Below are 18,841 nucleotides of genomic sequence, written 5' to 3'. Positions count from 1 at the left end.
CCGGGTCTCTGACGCTGTGAGGCAACAGTGCTAACCACTGTGGCGCCTTGGGAATATTCTGAGGATCATCATGGAATAGTGGATAGTGTTCTTTTTAATGTAAACATGCACAGGATTTATGAAATAATAATGTGGACTCTATTTGAAGATAAGACTATTTGCATATAATGTACAGTGGGAGCTAAGCAGTAACTTCTTCCACTGTTGCCCATAGACTGACTGCAAGTCGTGAGACTAATACATATAATGATTGACACGTAGTTTAAGATACACCCCATAAAAAGTGCATCATTTCACTAGACTTAGACTGGTCACAAATCAAATTACTTTGAAAGGGACAGACCAGCACTAGACTTGAATCAATCTTTGAGCATGCTAGTTGAAAATCAGTGAAAACCTGATACAGAGGGTGTAGCCAAGGATACGGCTGCTGAAGAAACCGAGGAGAATAGGGACATCATTGGGTGGACTATGGCCCGAATAAGTACTGAGCAAAGTAGGATAGTCTGTAAAACTACCACTGGAAATAACCAGAACAAATATCAAAACTCCAATAATGCTGCCTAAAACTACTACTTGGAGTGTTTGCGGCAAATAGCAAGGAGTTCTTTAAGGGGAAGGGCGTAAGCGTATGATTGAGAAAGGAATCGAAGGATGAGCAGGGTGGGAGGAAGTGTGTGTGGAGTATAAACACTGGCGTGACCCGGTTGAGCCAAAGGGTTCATTTCCCTGCTGTAAAGTTTGATGTAAGTTTCTGTCAGAGTGGGGAATAGAAGATAGTTGAAACAAAGGTGCAGACTAACAGGCACAGTTGTGTGAGACTGCTTGCTCAGAAAGGTGGATAGACACGACAGGCAGGCAGCATCTGCAGGACAGTTGGTTGTGAGCAGTGGCACATGCAGGAAAGGTTAAAAGGGAAACAAAGGACAATAATGGCCTCTCCACACAGGGCCATGTGACTTCTGGATAAATCATGTCTAGGTTTGCTTCAAAACGCAAAGATAGTGGATGCAAAGTAATGTTCTCTGGTATGCCTTCTATCTTGGGATTGAATAGAATCTACCACACAGAAACATGTAATTTGATGATTTGGCTCCACATAACCCTATTGCTCTAATTCAATTCACCCCATCATAACCTAAACCTACCTTTAAATGCAATTACCCTATTCAATTCAATCACTTCATGTGGTAGTGCATTCCACATTCTCACCACTCGAACTAAAGTTTCTCCTGAATCTTTATCACATTCATTTACTATGTTAGATTGATGGGCCCTTAGATTTAAACTCCACCCAGGTGGAAACTTCTTCTCTAAGTCACCCTATCAACCCTTCATAATTTAAAAAACCTTTGTCAAGTTACGCTCAGCCTTTCTAAGTGAAAAAGGTTTTTCAGCCGGTTCGATCTTTCCTGATAATTACAACCTCCCAGTTTTTGTGTCATCCTTATAAATAGAAAGGAAATTTCCGCCCCCCCCCCCCCTAATTTTTTTATAAATTGAGAGTACCCAATTATTTTTTTCCAATTAAGGGGCAATTTAGCGTGGCCAATCCACCTACCCTGCACATCTTTGGGTTGTGAGGGCGAAACCCACGCAGACACGAGGAGAATGTGCCAACTCCACATGGACAGTGACCCAGAGCCGGATTCGAACCTGGAACCTCGGCGCCAGGAGGCAGCTGTGCTAACCCACTGCACCACCATTCTGTCCTCTCTTTTCCCCGCCCCCCACCAAAAACAAAATTGAGGATGTTTACCAATGGCTGAAAATCTAATGTAAAAATAACACAAAGGGCAAAGTCATTTCAAAACCAGAAGTGATGGAACTGGAGAGGGTTAACTTGCACTGAACAATGTTTTTTTTTTTTACAAACAATTTTATTGAGGTATTTTAGGCATATAGAAAAAATTACATTGTACAGTACAAACAAAAAAAGTCAAGACACAAATTCCACATTAAACATGATGTAAACCCCGGCTCTGTTCACGCACAGACCTGCCTCAATATCCTCCTACTCTACCCTACCCCCCCCCCCCCCCCCCCCCCCCCCGTGCTGACGCTTACTCCTCTGCGACAAAGTCAATAAATGGCTGCTACCTTCGGGCGAACCTCTCAAGGCGAACTTGACTTTCTCTAGGCCAAGAAAGCTCGCCATGTCCGGTGAAGCCATACCTCAGCCCTCGGGCTTTGAGTCCCTCCATGCTAACAGTATTCATCGCCGGGCTACCAGGGAAACAAAGGACAGAACATTGGCCTCGAAACCCCAAAGATTGCCACCTCTGGGCTCATTACCACCCCAGTTTTCAACACCCGGGTCATGACATCTGCGAATCCCTGCCAATACCCCTTGAGTTTAGGGCACGACCAGAACATGTGTACATGGTTAGCCTGCCCTCCGGTGCATCTAGCACACTTGTCCTCTAGCCCGAAGAATTTACTCATCCGGACCACCGTCATGTGGGCCCGGTGCACGACCTTAAACTGGATCAGGCGGAGTCTGGCGTATGTTGCGGTCGTGTTTTCTCTGCTCAGGGCTTCTGCACAAATACCATCTTCCAGCTTCCCGCCCCAAGCTGCTCCTCCCACTTAAGCTTCAGGTCCTCGGTCTGCGTACCCTCAGCTCCCATTAGTTCCTTGTATAAATTCTGAAACTCTACCCTCTCCCACCTCTCCCCTAGAAACTACCCTGTCCTGCCTCCCCTTCGGCGGGAGACATGGGAAGGACGGCACCAGTCTGCGTACAAAATCCCTCACCTGCAAGTATCTAAAGTCGTTCCCTCTCGCCAGCCCAAACTTCTCCTCCAGCACCCTCATGCTCGGAAAGCTTCCATCCAGGAACAGATCCCCATCCTCACAATCCCCGCCCTCCTCCACAGTCGATACCCCCCCGTCCATGTTCCCCAGGGCAAATTGGTGGTTGCCGCAGATTGGGGTCCACACCAATGCTCTTACCTCCCCTACATGCCTCCTCCACTGGCCCCAGATCCGAAGAGCTGCCACCACTATCGGGCTGGTGGAGTACCGTGCCGGCGAAAGCGCCAAGGCACCGTGACCAGGGCTGCTAAGCTAGTGCCCCTGCACGAAGCAGCCTCCATCCGCTCCCAAACCGACCCCGTACTCACCATCCATTTCCTTATCATCGCTATGTTGGCCGCCCAGTTGCTGAAGTTCGGCAACCGCAGCCCCCCTTCTCTGCTCCTTTCAAGCATCAGCCGCAGGGACTTTGCCCATACAAATCCCAGAATAATTTTATTCAGCCTCTTAAAGAAGGACCGAGGGGCAAAGATGGGGTGACACTGAAAAACAAACAAGAATCGTCATCTTAACAGTCTGCACCCTCCACGCCAATGACAGCGGCAGCGCATCCCACCTCCAGACCTCCTCCCTCACTCGTTCCACCACGGCAACCCCTTCAGCCTACTCTTCTGCCCCCTCGCCTGAATTACAAACAACTCGCTCTTAGCCATGTTCAGTTTATATCCGGAGAACCGGCCAAATTCTCTCAGGGTTGCCATAATACCGTCCATCCCCACCATTGGGTCCGATGCATATAACAGCAGATCGTCCGTGTATAACGAGACTCTATGTTCCACTCTCTCTCTTCCCCCCCCTCCCAAACCCGGACCAGCCCTTTCCAGCCCCTAGAAGCTCTCAGTGCAATTGCCAGCGGCTCTATGGCCAGCTCAAACAGCAGTGAGGAGAGAGGGCAGCCCTGTCTTGTCCCCCCCACTTCCCCAGTTCAGCCCTACTTAAGCAAACACTCTATACAAGTCATAAACAACCCCCACAATAGCACAATTCAAGTTAAACAAGAAAAAAAAGATAAGAAATAACAGGCACTCTTCAGTCCTTCCCATACAGACACAGAAAAAAAATTGCACAAAGTTCCCCTGAAGCATCCATTTTAACCCAACCCTTTTAACTGTTTTCTTTATTAATTCCCTCCCAGCCAAACCCCAACTAAGCAAAGAGCCCAAACAGGAAACATTCAGGTAAACCACAGAACAAGCACGCAAAAAACCACAAAAAAAAAATCCCAAAATGGGAGAGACACCACATATACTTAAAAGCTCTAACATGAGTCCAAACGTCCTCAGCTCAGGGCCAGCCGTTGCTTCTTAACGAAGTCCATTGCCTCTTCGTGTTCCTCAAAATAGTAGTGCTGACCCTTATACGTAACCCACAGTCGCGCCGGAAAAAGCAGCCCGAATTTCAGCTTGTTTTTATACAGTATCTCCTTCACCTGTCTGTAGCCTCCCCTCCTCCTGGCCACCTCAGCGCTCAAATCCTGGTACACACGAAGGGTGGTATTGTCCCAAATACAGCTTTGTGTGCTCTTTGCCCATTGTAGCACCCGTACCTTGTCCAGGTACCTGTGAAAGCGTACCACCATTGCTCGTGGGGGACCCCCTTGTCGCGGCTGCCTCGCGTGCACTCTATGTGCCCCGTCCACCACCGGTGGGCGCGGGAACACCTCGTTCCCCAGCAACTTCTGAAATATACCCTCTACATATGCGGCAGCATCTAGCCCCTCTGCCCCCTCCGGGAGGCCCACGATTCTCACGTTCTACCGGCGAGATCTGTTGTCCAGGTCCTCCAGCCTTTCCAGAAGCACTTTTTTTGCTGGTCCCTCAGCCTCTGAATTTCCACATCCGCCACCGTTTGAAAGTCAGCCTGCTCCTCCACTGACTTCTCCAACTGCTGGAGCTTCTCAACATGATCATCCAGCCTTTTTCCCATCCGATCAATCGACTTCTGAAGCAGCTCCAAGTTGTCACCCGTCAAAGCCAAAAAGCCCTCCTGCATAGTCTGCAGCAGCTGCTGCATTGTGGGCTGGGCTGTCGGCTCCTTGCTCTGAACACCAGCCATGCTGGTCTCTCTCACAGCCTCCACTGTGCCCTTACTCGACCACTTCTTCTGCTGTTTACGGTCCCTCCAGCTTCTTAGGTCCATACAATTCTGTATGGGTCCTGTGCCTGAGTACTATTGCTTTCCAGCTCCACGCTCAAAAGCGCAAAAAAGTCAGGGGAAAAGGTCCAAAAGTCCGTCCGAAATGGGAGCCACCAAATGTGTGACCTACTCCCTCATAGCCGCCACCGGAAGTGCACAATGTTCACCTGATGAAGTGCAGTTAATGAAGTAAACATCTCGGGCTAAACTGTAATTGGATCCCTGACAAGACTCATCAAAGTGTGGAGGGGTAAATTGGAGAAAACTAGATAATCGGAGGAACAGGGATGTGGGAAGCAGCAAAGCTATAATCAAATATATAAAAATACCAAACGCAACTAAAAAAAATAACTTTCATGTCCTTGATGCACATTACAGCCAATAAATTGCTTTTGAAGTGTAATCAATCTTTTTCAATAAACATGGCAGTCAGTTTGTGCACAGCAATATCTCACAAACCACTAAAACAGTGACCAACCAGTTAGTCTTTTCTTTTGCTGGTAATGGTTGCAGGATCAATGTTGAGCAGGAGAACTCCTCACCTGCTCTTCAAATAGTGCCGTGGAATAGCTTCTGTCAACTTCAGAGAGCACTTGGGCTCCCGGTTTAACATGTCATCTGAAGAACACCACCTTGGATGATTCAGGATAATCCAGCTTGGTTAGAATCGTCCCCCGTGCTGGAAAATGGCCAGTGGTGCTTCCAAAGAAATTGCAGGTTTTTGTGCAACTCCAAGCACTTAACCGAAACACGTGGCGAAGTCTAGAACCATAAACAAGATTTACTGGTTTGGACAAGATCCTTTACAATTCTCTGAGGATCGTGGACTCGTCAGACAATGCCTGAAAGTTAAACATTGTCCAGAAGATGAAGGAAAGTAACATTCATATCAAATCCAAATGCAGAGATTTATTTTTTAAACTTGAGCCAATACGAACCACTTCCTTTTCCCTTGTGTCATTTTTTAAAATTCCAGTTTGAAACTTCGGTTTGTGTGAAATCTAACCTGATGACAATATTATTTTGTGTTGGTGATGCTCTGCTATGTTAGGCAGCTAGTTGCACAGCAGGACACGTAGCCAAAGGCAGCATGAGGAAATACTTTCTTTGCGCGGCAAATGTTGATATCTGGGATGCACTAATGTTATGGCTCGACTGGCAAAATACTGAGCTGCCCCAAATCCCAGAGGAAACGTAAAACAGCTGCCTAAACAGTTTTTTTGCAATTTGTACAGTGTGAGGAGAGATTCTGAAATCCAGGAATTGTATCCCCGATGATTTGTAATGATTTTACAGTAAATGTTTCTTTAAGAAAAAAAAATACACAAACACAGAAATGGCTTCACGATAACAGTACTTCAACACAGTTCTAAAATATCTTAACTTTATCTTCAGAGCAATCCTTCCCCTTTTCTGTTCAGCAGTTAGGGATCCTAGTAATTTTCACCACGCAGTACCTTTATCTCCTTTGGGGTGACCTCTGAGGTTGACAGCTTTTGGTTCTTCAGGTCTGGCTTGGTTCACTTCCGGTTGCGGCTATGCCTGGGTAGGTTGCACGGTCGGCAGCTCCCGCCGACAATGGACTTTCGGGCCCTTGTACGGAACTCCAGCGGCACTTGAACGACTATTCCCGGTGTGGGAAGGAAACAGTAAAGATCCCCCAGCGCTGTATGGAGTGGACTAGGAGTGGGACGATCAAAAAAGCTGCTTTGGAGAAGAGAGGAGAACGGGCACGAAAAGGCAAGACGGCGGCCGGCGCGGATCAGGCAGCGTGGGCCCAGTGGTCAGGGGAGCAGCAGGACTTTCTTAGAAGCTGCTTCACTGAGTTAAATGCGGAGATACTGGCCCCTATGAAAGCTTCTATTGAAAGGTTGGTGGAGACCCAGAAGATGCAGGGGACGGCGATTAAGGAGGTGCAGCAAAAGGCCTCTGACAACGAGGACGAGATTTTGGGCCTGGCGGTTAGAGTGGAGGTGCACGAGGCCCTGCACAAAAGATGGCAGGAGAAGCTGGAAGACCTTGAAAAGAGGTTGAGGAGACAGAACCTGCAAATTCTGGTTCTCCCTGAAGGCACGGAGGGGTCGGATGTGAGTGCGTTTGTGACCACGATGCTGGGAACGCTGATGGGCGCGGGGGCCTTCCCGTGGCCCCTGGAGCTGGGCAGGGGCACAGAGTCGTGGCAAGGAAGCCTAAGGCGAACGAGCTGCCGAGAGCTATGGTGGTAAGGTTCCACCGCTTCACCAACAAGGAATGTGTCCTGCGATGGGCAAAAAAGGAGCGAAACAGTAAGTGGGAGAACTGTGAGATCCGTATCTACCAGGACTGGGGTGCAGAGCTGGCTAAGAGGCGGGCGTGATTCAACCAGGCCAAGGCGGTCCTCCACAGCCACGGAGTGAAGTTCGGGCTGCTACAACCGGCGAAGCTGTGGGTCACGTACCAAGACCGGCACCAATATTTCAATACACCGGGTGAGGCGTGGACTTTTATTAAGAACGAGAAGCTGGACTTGAATTAATGGACTGCTGTATGTTGTTGGGGCAACCGGTGGGCTGGAGGGGGTGGTGTTATGTTGGTTTTCCCCCGCGTTTTTTTTTGCCCCTTTGTTTTGGGCCCTCGAGGTTCTGTGTCTGTTTGCTGTTTGTATAGAGCCGTGTCACAGGCAGTGGGGGCGGGCCGGACAGCGAGAGAAGTTCGTGGGGGGGGGAGGGAGCTGCTCATCGTTGGGGATAGCACCCGAAGTTTGTTTGTTTATTTGAGCTTTTCTTTCTTGACACACGGGGATAAGGGGGGGGGGGGGGGGGGCTCTCTCCCTCACTTGGCTGGGGGGGGGGGGGGGGGTGTTGGAGACCCGTAGAGGGAGTCAACAGTGGGAGGTAGAGGTGGGAGAGGCCGGGGTCAGCATGAGTCAGCTGACGTACGGGAGAGCAATGGGGGGGGGGGAAAGTGAGGTTAAGCGGATGCTTGACTTGGGAGAGAGGGATCGGGCCCCCCCCCCCGGGGGCTAGGGTGCTGCTTTGCTGGCTGTAAGGGAAGCAACTTTCAGAGTCAAAGGGGGAATCGGGACAGGGAGCCTCCGGCTGGGGAGCTGGAGTGTGCGGGAGGCGCGGACACGTGGCTGGCCTAAAAAAGGGGATGGTTAGTCAGGCTGATCACGTGGATCGTGAGGGGTCTGAATGGGCCGGGCAAGAGGTGTGTTCTCGCACTTAAAGGGGCTAAAGGCAGACGTAGCCATGCTACAAGAAACGCATCTGAAGCTCGCTGATCAAACTAGGCTGAGGCAGGGATGGGTGGGGCAGATCTTTCACTCGGGGCTGGATGCGAAGACCATGGGGGTCTTGGTGAGCAAACGGGTGGCATTTGAAGTGGGGAGTATTGTGGCGGATTAAGGGGGTAGATATATTACGGTGAGTGGCAGGCTGCAGGGGGCCCGGGTGGTGCTAGTGAGCGTGTATGCCCCAAATTGGGACGATGCGGATTTTATGAAGCGAATGTTGAGTAAAATTCCAGACCTGGAGTCATGCAGTCTGGTAATGGGGGGGAGAATTTAACACGGTCCTGGACCGGTCTAGGTCTAGATCGGGTAAGAGGCCAGCAGCGGCCAAGGTCCTGAGGGAGTTCATGCACCAGATTTTTGGGGGGGGGGGGGGGGGGGGTGCTGTGGAGATTCGCTCGGCCAAGGGCGAAGGAGTTTTCTTTCTTCTCCCATGTCCACAAAGTGTGCTCGTGGATCAATTTTTTTCGTGGTGAGCAGGGCGCTAATCCCGAGAGTGGAGGGGGTAGAGTATTCAGCCATTGCGGTCTCGGACCATGGTCCGCACTGGATGGAATTGAGGCTGGGGATGGAGAGCAGCCACGCCTTCGATGGAGACTGGACGTAGGACTATTGGCAGATGGGGAGGTCTGTGGGCGGATTGGGAGGAATATCCAAAACTATGTGGAGACCAATGATACAGGGGAGGTTTCAGTGAGTGGTCTGGAGGCGCTGAAGGCAGTTATCAGGGGGGAGCTAATTTCTATCAGGGCCCACAGAGAGAAGAGGGACAGGATGGAGAGGTTGGTGGGGGAGATAATCAGGGTGGACAGGAGGTATGCGGAGCCCCCGAGGAGAGGCTGCTAAAGGAGCGCCGGAGCCTGCAGGCAGAATTTGACTTGCTTACCACAGGAAGGCAGAGGCTCAGTTGAGAAAGTTACAAGGACCGGTGCACGAGTACGGGGAGAAGGCAAGCAGGATGCTGGTGCACCAACTACGGAAGAGAGAGGCGGCCAGGGAAATTGGGGGAATTAGGGACAGTGGGGGTAACACGGTCCTGAGCTCGGAAAGGATCAACGAGGTCTTCAAGGATTTTATGGTAAATTGTATGAGTCAGAACCCCCGGAGGGGAGGGAAGGGATGAAGCAATTCTTGGACCAACTGAAGTTTCCGAAGGTGGAGGAGGAGCTAGTAGAGCGATTAGGGGCCCCGATTGAGTTGGAGGAATTGGTTAAAGGTTTGGAGGGTATGCAGTCGGGCAAGGCCCCGGGACCAGACGGATATCCTGTAGAATTCTATAGGAAATTCTCAGAGCTGTTGAGCCCACTATTGTTGAGAACCTTCAACGAGGCTAAGTAAAGGGGAACCCTTCCCCCGATGATGTCGTGGGCCTTGATTTCGCTCATCCTTAAACAAGATAAGGACCCGTTTCAATGTGGCTCCAACAGGCCGATATCGTTCCTTCATGTAGACGCCAAACTGTTGGCTAAGATCCTGGCCACCAGAATTGAGGACTGTGTCCCAGGGCTGATTAATGAGGACCAGACGGGGCTTGTCAAGGGCAGGCAGCTGAACACGATTGTGCGGAGGCTCCTGAACATGATCATGATGCCTTCGAAAGGAGGGGATGCAGAAGTGGTGGCTGCAATGGATGCGGAAAAAGCCTTCAATCGGGTGGAGTGGGAGTACCTATGGGAAGTGTTGGGCAGATTTGGATTTGGCGAGGAATTCATAGGGTGGGTCAAATTACTGTATCAGGCCCCCGTAGCGAGTGTGTGCACGAACCGACTGCGGTCGGAGTACTTTAGGCTGCATCGAAGAACGAGGCAGGGTGCCACCTGCTGTTTGCCCTGGCAATCGAACCGTTGGCCATGGTGCTGAGGATGTCTAGAAACTGGTTTGGGGAGGGGAGGAGCATCGTGTTTCACTGTACGCGGATGACCTGCTCCTGTATATTTCAGATCCGGTGGAGGGGATGGGGGAGGTCATGCAGATCCTAAAAGATTTTGGGGATTTATAGGGGTATAAGTTGAATGTCGGGAAAAGCAAGCTTTTTGTGATCCATGCGAGGGGCCAGGAAAAGCTCCCGCTCAAGAAGGTGGAGAGGAGCTTTCGCTACTTGGGCATATAGGTGGCTAAGATTTGGGATGCCCTGCACAAGCTCAACCTAACGCGGCTTGTGGATCAGATGGAGGGGGACTTTAAGAGGTGGGACATGCTGCCGTTTTCCCTGGCGGGCAGGGTGCAGTCCATGAAGATGACAGTCCTCCCCAGGTTCTTGTTTGTCTTCCAGTGCCTTCCCATCCTCATCCCCAAGTCCTCCTTCAAGCGGGTGAACAGGATTATCACGGGATTTGTGTGGGCAAACAAGACCCCCCGAGTTAAGAGACTGTTCTTAGAGCGCAGTCCGGGGGGCAGCAAACATAGCCATGATTCGGAAATGGGTAGTAGAGGGAGGGGTGGAAACGGCTGGAGGCGGCGTCTTGCAGGGATACTAGCTTGGGGGCACTGATAACGGCGCCGCTCCTGCCGGCACAGTACACCACGAGCCCGGTGGTGATGGCAGCACTGAGGATCTGGGGTCAGTGGAGAAGGCACAGGGGGGAGGTAGGGGCCTTAGTCTGGACCCCGATACGAAACAACCACAGGTTCATCCCGGGCAGAATAGATGGAGTGTTTCTAAGCTGGCACATAGCGGGTATCAAAATATATGTATATACTTGTTTATAGATGAGACTTTTGCCAGCCTGAAGGCGCTGGAGGAGAAATTCAGGTTGCCCCCAGGGAATACCTTTAGGTACCTGCAAGTCCGCGCTTTCTTGAAGAAGCAGGTGGTGGAATTTCCGCTGCTGCTTACCCGCAGGATACAGGACAGGGTGGTCTCGGCATGTGGGTAGGAGACGGAAAGGTATCAGACATATACCAGGAGCTGCAGGAGGCGGGGGAGGCCTCGGCGGAGGTGCTGAAGGGCAAGTGGGAGGAGGAGCTGGGTGAGGGCTTGTGGGCGGACGCCCTGGGCAGGGTCAATTCCTCCTCGTCTTGCGCCAGGCTTAGCCTGATTCAGTTTAAGGTGGTACACTGGGTGCACATAACCGTGGCAAGAATGAGCAAGTTCTTTCGGGTGGAGGACAGGTGTGTGAGGTGTTCAGGGAGCCCAGCCAACCATGTCCATATGTTTTGGGCATGTCCGGCGCTTAAAGAATTCTGGCGAGGCTTTGCATAGGCTATGTCCAAGGTCTTGGACACTCGGGTAAAGCCGAGCTGGGGATAGCGATATTTGGGGTGTCAGAAGATCCGGGAGTGCAGGAGCCGAAAGAGGCCGGGGTCCTGGCCTTTGCCTCCTTGGTAGCCCGGAGACGGATCTTGTTAATGTGGAGGGATGCGAAACCCCCAAGTGTGGAGACTTGGGTCAGTGACATGGCTGGGTTTCTAAGTTTGGAGAGGATAAAGTTTGCCTTGAGAGGGTCCTTGCTGGGGTTCTCCAGGCGGTGGCAACCACTCCTTGACTTTCACGCGGAACGTTAAGTGAGGAGGTCAGCAGCAGCAGCAAACTGGGGGGGTGGGAACTGTATGGGTTGTGGATAGATTTTTCTTGTAAATGGTAGTTATCCCACCTTGTTTTGTTAAGTTAATTCTTTTTTTTTTCCTTCTTTTAGTGGTGGTTTTGTAAAAATTCTGTCAAATTTTGAATAAAAACAAGTTTTTTTAAAAAACAAGATCTGGCTTGGCTCACGCTGCTTTCTGGGTGTTCTGACCAGCTGTTTCTGCTGTAAGATCTAAACAGCTAGCCCCCAACCCCTCTTGGGCTTCAGTGTCTCTTTAAATACATTAATTCCTGTTGATGTCTCCATTGTCTGACCCAGTTCTAGGAATGCTTTCTCCCAGAGTTGATTCCTTCAGCTTTTAGAATGTTTTTAAATTTAGAGTACCAATTAATTTTTCAAATTTAAGGGGCAATTTAGCGTGGCCAATTCACCGACCCTGCACATCTTTTGGGTTGTGGAGGTGAGACCCACACAGACACGGGGAGAATGTGCAAACTCCACACGGACAGTGACCCAGAGCCGGGATCAAACCTAGGTCTTGGGATTTAAAAGAAAAGTGACTTGTGCTAGCCTTGCATTATTTCTTTAAACCTTTTTAAATAACCTGTATACTCCATTGAACCTAAACAATCTATTCAAATCTACTACTGTTACTGCATTATGTAAAAATCTGTTCTCTTCAGCACGGTAGCATTGTGGATAGCACAATGGCTTCACAGCTCCAGGGTCCCAGGTTCGATTCCTGCTTGGGTCACTGTCTGTGTGGAGTCTGCACATCCTCCCCGTGTGTGCGTGGGTTTCCTCCGGGTGCTCCGGTTTCCTCCCACAGTCCAAAGATGTGCAGGTTAGGTGGATTGGCCATGATAAATTGCCCTTAGTGTCCAAAATTGCCCTTCGTGTTGGGTGGGGTTACTGGGTTGTTGGGATAGGGTGGAGGTGTTGACCTTGGGTAGGGTGCTCTTTCCAAGAGCCAGTGCAGACTCGATGGGCCGAATGGCCTCCTTCTCTGTAAATTCTATCTATGATAAGGCCCTCTAGGTTCATTGCCATAGCAACCATTTATTGTTCGTTTCGATGATCAGTCACCCTGACTTACTCCAATTACCATATTGTCAAACCTTCAACAGTTCGAGAAATATGACAATGATATCAACAGAAAAATATTACAATCTCTTTGTTTCTTTGCAACAGCCTGAGAGTTTATTGCTTTATTCTTTCATAGGCTTTGGGGTAAGGCCAGCATTTATTGTCCATCCCTATTTGCCCATGTTGCTTGGCCATTTCAGAGTGCAGTTGAGAGTCAACCACATTGCTCGGATCTGGAGTCACATGTAGGCCTGGCCAGGTAAGGACGGCAAATTTCCTTCCCAAAAAGACAGACGTGAACCAGATTAATTTTTCCGACCAATAGACTAGCTATTTGAAGAATAAAGGGATTAAGGGTTATGGTGTTCAGGCCAGAAAGTGGAGCTGAGTCCACAAAAGATCAGCCATGATCTCATTGGATGGCGGAGCAGGCTCGAGGGGCCAGATGGCCTACTCCTGCTCCTAGTTCTTATGTTCTTGTTTTTACATTCCAAGTTTTATTAACTGAGTTCAAATTCCATGAGCTACTGTGGTTGAATTTTAAGCTATACCCCTCCCCCCCGAGGGCTTCCGCCTGGACCTCTAGATTTCTCGTCCAGTGACATTGCCATCATGCTATCACATCCCCCTCCAGTGTGTTAGAGGAAGAGTCATTTGCGGCTTTCAATAGGGGATTCGATAATTATCTGAAGAGGAAAACTTGCGGGGCAATTGGGAAAAGGGTGGGAGAATAGGATTAGCTGAGTTGCTCTTGAGGAGAACCAGCACAAGCACAACTGGCCGAATGGCCTCCTGTGTTGTAACCGTTCTATGAATTCCTTGAGTGGGACTTGAACTTGCCAACCTGTTATGATCCGAGTTGATATTGCCACTAGACCAGTCAGATTCCAGGATGGAACCTGTCCTTTCAGTGTTTCTCTGCCCTGGATCGCCATGTGTATTCAAGCTTCCACACAATCAACAGGTACCCAGCCATGCTAACAAATCACCACTGTTTCACAGGCTGTGTTAAGGAAGTTGGCCAGTTGTAGGAGATCATGATTGCAGAATGATCAAGCTTGACGTTAAGTGGGATTTGAAATACTGGGCGCGGTCTTGCGGCCATGCTGTGCCAGAAGTGGTGTAGCATGGCTGGTGAATGCTGGGACTCCCCAGCTCGCAACGCCTCTCGAGATTCAACGCAATCTCGCGAGACGTTGTAAGGAGAATCCTGCCCACAGTGGGCGGGATCACTCTTTGGCAAATCTGCATATTAGCGCGAGGCAGTAAGCCTTATTCTGATGTGCAGATTCCCGAGGATTTGGAATTCAATCCCTTCGCTTCGGAGAACTTGGGTGAGCGCCGTTTGGTACTGGTCCCCACAAACGGGGAGCAGACGGGCCAGTACTCAAGGGGGCCTCCAACCTGGCTGCCATCCCTGGTGGCACTGGCAGGGGTACTGCTGAGCCGGCATTTTCTGCGCATGCGTGATTGGGTTGCCTACCGTGGGTGTTGGAGTGGGCTGGGGGACCCTCCCATGTTGCGTTCGGGCTGGGGGATGTGATTTTATTTGTGGGCCTTGGAAATGGCGTCCCGATCTCGGGCTACAATGGGGAGTTCCAGCGAGCAGAGCTCCCTGTTGTAAAAAACAGGGCTATGTGTGGCCTCGGCTGTGTGTTCTCCATTCAGGCCCCTTATTGAACACGAGTAGCGTTGAATAGCCATTTTTTTTACTCGCCATTGCGAGTGCCACTTTTACGCCAGAAAAAATGGCGCAAATCGGCCACTGATTCCCCGTTTTGATGGGGCTAGCATGCCAGCAGCGTAGAGCACCCGGCTCTAGCTGCCGATACGGCCAGGAGAATTGCCGGGTCCGTGTCTGTGCATGCACACGGTGGCAGCCTGCAGCGGCCGCACCTTGCTACATGGAGCTGGCAGCTCACGGACCCGGCCCGTAAAATAATACCCCCCCCACCTTTGACTGGCTGGCGCGCCCCGGAGCAGCGCCCTGGTCAACCCCTCTGCCCACAGCGCCCCCAGCCACTAATAAAGTCCCCTGCGGATCTTTTGCACACTAAATTGCCTTTAGAACCTTTCCATGGCACCCATGAACAAGCTTTTCATATGTGTGCCAACTAGATTCAGCTCAGCCATCAAGACTTCTCTTCACTGCAATGTGACTAACTGCGTTGTCTGCTGCCATATCATGTCTTAGCAATAACAATAATAGTTGGGCTGTAGATGCCTTAGGATATCGTGTGTGTTTTTTCTTTCAATGTATAGTTGATTTTAATAGTCCAGGAAGCCCCCCCCCCCCCCCCAATCCTGTTCTGCCATTTAATCAAAGACTACAATTGGCTGAACAACCATACGCAAACAATGGAAAGATATTTTGGAGCTTGTTCAAGGAGTCAAAATTCCCAATTATTGGGTGAAGTTTGGAAGAGAAATAGAGGAGCAAGGGACCATTCAACCCTTGAGTCAGTTATGCCCTTCAATCAGATCACCGCAAAGGCAATTAGGGATGAACAACAAATGCGGGCACCCACATTCCTATAAAGAAAAAAATCCCTGAGCATTGCAGGGAAAAAGAGACATGCAATGGAAGCTCTTCAACTTTCCCTCATTAGGACAGAGTCTGCAACCACTTTGTTCACTTTGCAACCAGATCAATCAATCAATCAAGACGTCACTTCCCAACCAATCGGCAGCCTTCTTTTCTCAGGTGTTCAAAATTTGTTGTTCCCTTTGAAATTTGGTATTCTTGCAATTCTACCCTGATGAGTGCAACACAAAAAGCATCAACAGCATATCTCTTTTTTTCAGCAATATTCAAGTTTTGCACCACCAAATGACGATTTCAAAAATAACTTCCGTGGTTAGAAACACTAATCGAGGGTTTACCTGCACATAATGCATATGACCACTTTAAATTTTGATTCAGCTATGGAATGGAGGAAGATTAAATATCATGTGTTCAATTATATTCAAGGCTGAGATAGATAGGTAGGTAGATTATTGAACTCCAAGGAAATTAGGATGTAGGGATGAAGGTTGGAAAGTGTTAATGAGGTCAAGGATCAGCCATGGTCTTATTGAATGGCAGACTTGAGGGATCTTACGGCCTATCTCTGTTCCTATTTCTGATGAGACGTCAATGCTTTGCCACAGGTTGGAGTAGATCCATTGACTTCTCTGAGGGGAAGCTGGATAAATATTTGAAGCAGCGGAAGATTCCAGTAAAGAGCAATGGGTGACTTTTGCATTGGTTTTCAGCGTGGAAGTGATGGGCCAAATGACCTCCTTTTGGGCTGAAAACATCTGTGTTTCTATGAATTCAAATCCCCACGGGTAACCTGTGGGAAACAGAAAATAAATCATGGTGTGATAGAATCTGGGATTAAACATCTTGATGGGGCAGAGTATAAAAGGTTTCTCCTGAGTCCCAGAACACGAGGTGAAAAGTGTATGAAGCCTGAAAATTTACCCAAAATATTTCAAGATTAAATGGAGATATTTAATCAAGTGGGAGAAGGGAAATTATTTCCAGTTTTATTGCAGATCAGTAACAAATGCTGAAGTTGTCCCTATATACACATTGTGACTAATAACCTATTTACATTGATTGCATAACAGCGGGCAACAAATAGAGTATTGCAGAGGTTTTTCATGACTGATGCTGAGCATTCAGAGATGCAGAATGATTTGGAAATACACTCAGGTAGCAATAGTACAAATTAGAACAGCTTGGGTCATTATGCAATAATCACTTTACGTAAGAAACTGTATATGACGACACAAACTCCTATTTTGCGTTTACACGTTGCCTTTTGGCACCATTCGCTCTTCATGTGTACGCTGACAGCAACCGACTCCTACCTCTGTCTCCTCCATTTGTTCTAAATTAACATGCAGCTTGTTTGACTGATGCAGGAACTTTTCTCCACCTAAACTTATGAGCGGCACAGTGGTTTAGCACTGCTGCCTCACAGCCCTCCAGGGACCCGGGTTCAGTACCGGCCTCGGGTCACTGTCTGTGTGGAGTTTGTACATTCTTCCCGCGTCTGTGTGAGTTTCACCCCCACAACCCAAAGAAATGCAGGGTAGGTGGACTGGCTAAACTAAATTGACCCTTAGTGTCCAAAGGTTAGATGGGGTTACGGGGATAGGGTGGAGGCGTGGGCTTAAGTCGGGTGCTCTTTCAAGGGCCGGCGTAGACTCGATGGGCCAAATAACCACCTTCTGCACTGTAAATTCTATGATAAACGTATGAGAAGACTGAAGCCGTTGTCTTCAATCTGCTGCACAATTCTGATCCCTGGCTGCTGACTCCGTTCCTCTCCTGGGCAACTACCTGAGGTTGAACGAGACTCCAGCACCCGCAGTATTGTGCTTTTGTTTGCATGTTTAATTCACTGCCACTTCTCTTCCCACCCAGGAAAGCCTACCTTGAAGAAGTACTTCTCTCTGACAGGATTTCCATTTGTCTATTTTGCCATGTTAATCTTCATTGCTTTTCATTTGCCCCCTGGTGTTTGACAAGATATTTACCAAAACTCGTCCCTATCAGCACCACTGTCGGTCCTTAAAAGTACCATCTTGTTCCTAAAACATATTTGCTCAATTTCCCCTGCTCCCACCTACCCCTGACCTTCTACTTTGCCCCACCTACTCCACCCCCTATTAAACAGTATAAAATCCGTCACATTTCACCCTCTGTGTCCATTGACCCACACTGGCTCTAGGTCAAGCAATGCCTTGATTTTAAAATTCTCATCCTTGTTTTAAGATCTCTCCATGGCCTAGCTCGTCCAAATCTCTGTCATCTCCTCCAGCCCCACAGCCCTTTTTATTACAATTTGTAATCATAAATGTACTACATGAATAGAAGTCGTGGTTGTTGATCTAGAATGCATTGCCTAAAAGGTCAGTGGAAGCAAATATTACCATTCAGCAGAGAAATGAGTAAGAAGAAAGGGAGAAAGAGGCATGGTTATCGTAGAGCAGAAGGAGCGAGGTGAACTGAATAGTTCTTTCTAAGAGCCAGCACAGACATGATGGCCCGAATGGTCTCCTTCTGTACTGCAGGATTCAATGAGCCCATGTTAGGCCGCTCTGGCCCTCATTTGTTTTATACAGTACCTGCCTCTTGTACATAGTGCTGTCCACCCCCAATCAGAAACAGGTCGAGCTCTTGCTCTCATTCCTCAGCAGGTCCATTTGAACTCTTGACAGATCAGCCCCAAAGCAGAGGCCAAGAAAGCTGCAGGACCTGGAGCACAGGATCCCTGAATAAATCCCCGAATGAGCTGGGTAACAATGAACAGGTGAGCTGGGAGGTATTCGGATGTGGGGAACAGGCAGTTGGGTCAGCAAAGTAGAACTGAGGAACCGATGGGCATCAAACCAAGGAACATCTTGCATTAGAACATAGAACGATACAGCGCAGTACAGGCCCTTCGGCCCTCGATGTTGCACCGACATGGAAAAAAAAACTAAAGGCCATCTAACCTACACTATGCCCTTATCATCCATATGCTTATCCAATAAATTTTTAAATGCCCTCAATGTTGGCGAGTTCACTACTGTTGCAGGTAGGGCATTCCACGGTCTCACCACTCTTTGCGTAAAAAACCCACCTCTGACCTCTGTCCTATATCTATTACCCCTCAATTTAAGGCTATGTCCCCTCGTGCTAGCCACCTCCATCCGCGGGAGAAGGCTCTCGCTGTCCACCCTATCTAACCCTCTGATCATTTTGTATGCCTCTATTAAGTTGTATGCCTCTATTAAGTAGAGGCATTTTTATTAAAGTATTTGCAAGTTTTTATAATAACAATACAGCAACATAGAACATAGAACAGTACAGCACAGAACAGGCCCTTCGGCCCTCGATGTTATGCCGAGCAATGATCACCCTACTCAAACCCACGTATCCACCCTATACCCGTAACCCAACAACCCCACCTTAACCTTACTTGTTAGGACACTACGGGCAATTTAGCATGGCCAATCCACCTAACCCGCA

General features: G+C 49.1%; 1 protein-coding gene across 3 annotated transcripts in view; it reads left to right on the top strand.

Moving 5' to 3' along the window:
• ddx58 (DEAD (Asp-Glu-Ala-Asp) box polypeptide 58) overlaps positions 1–18,841 on the top strand; it is a 102,121-nt gene that overhangs the window by 14,407 nt on the left and 68,873 nt on the right. Inside the window, exon 1 of one of the 3 annotated variants that reach the window (XM_038804121.1) lies at positions 13,036–13,093. The exons of the other annotated variants lie outside the window; for them this stretch is intronic. The gene's annotated coding sequence lies outside the window, so the exon portion shown is untranslated. Of the gene's footprint in view, positions 1–13,035; positions 13,094–18,841 lie in introns of those variants that run through there. 3 annotated transcript variants of the gene reach the window in all.

This window comes from Scyliorhinus canicula, chromosome 8, assembly GCF_902713615.1.
Source record: "Scyliorhinus canicula chromosome 8, sScyCan1.1, whole genome shotgun sequence".
NCBI lineage: Eukaryota > Metazoa > Chordata > Chondrichthyes > Carcharhiniformes > Scyliorhinidae > Scyliorhinus > Scyliorhinus canicula.
This window is presented reverse-complemented; position numbering and strand designations above follow the sequence as displayed.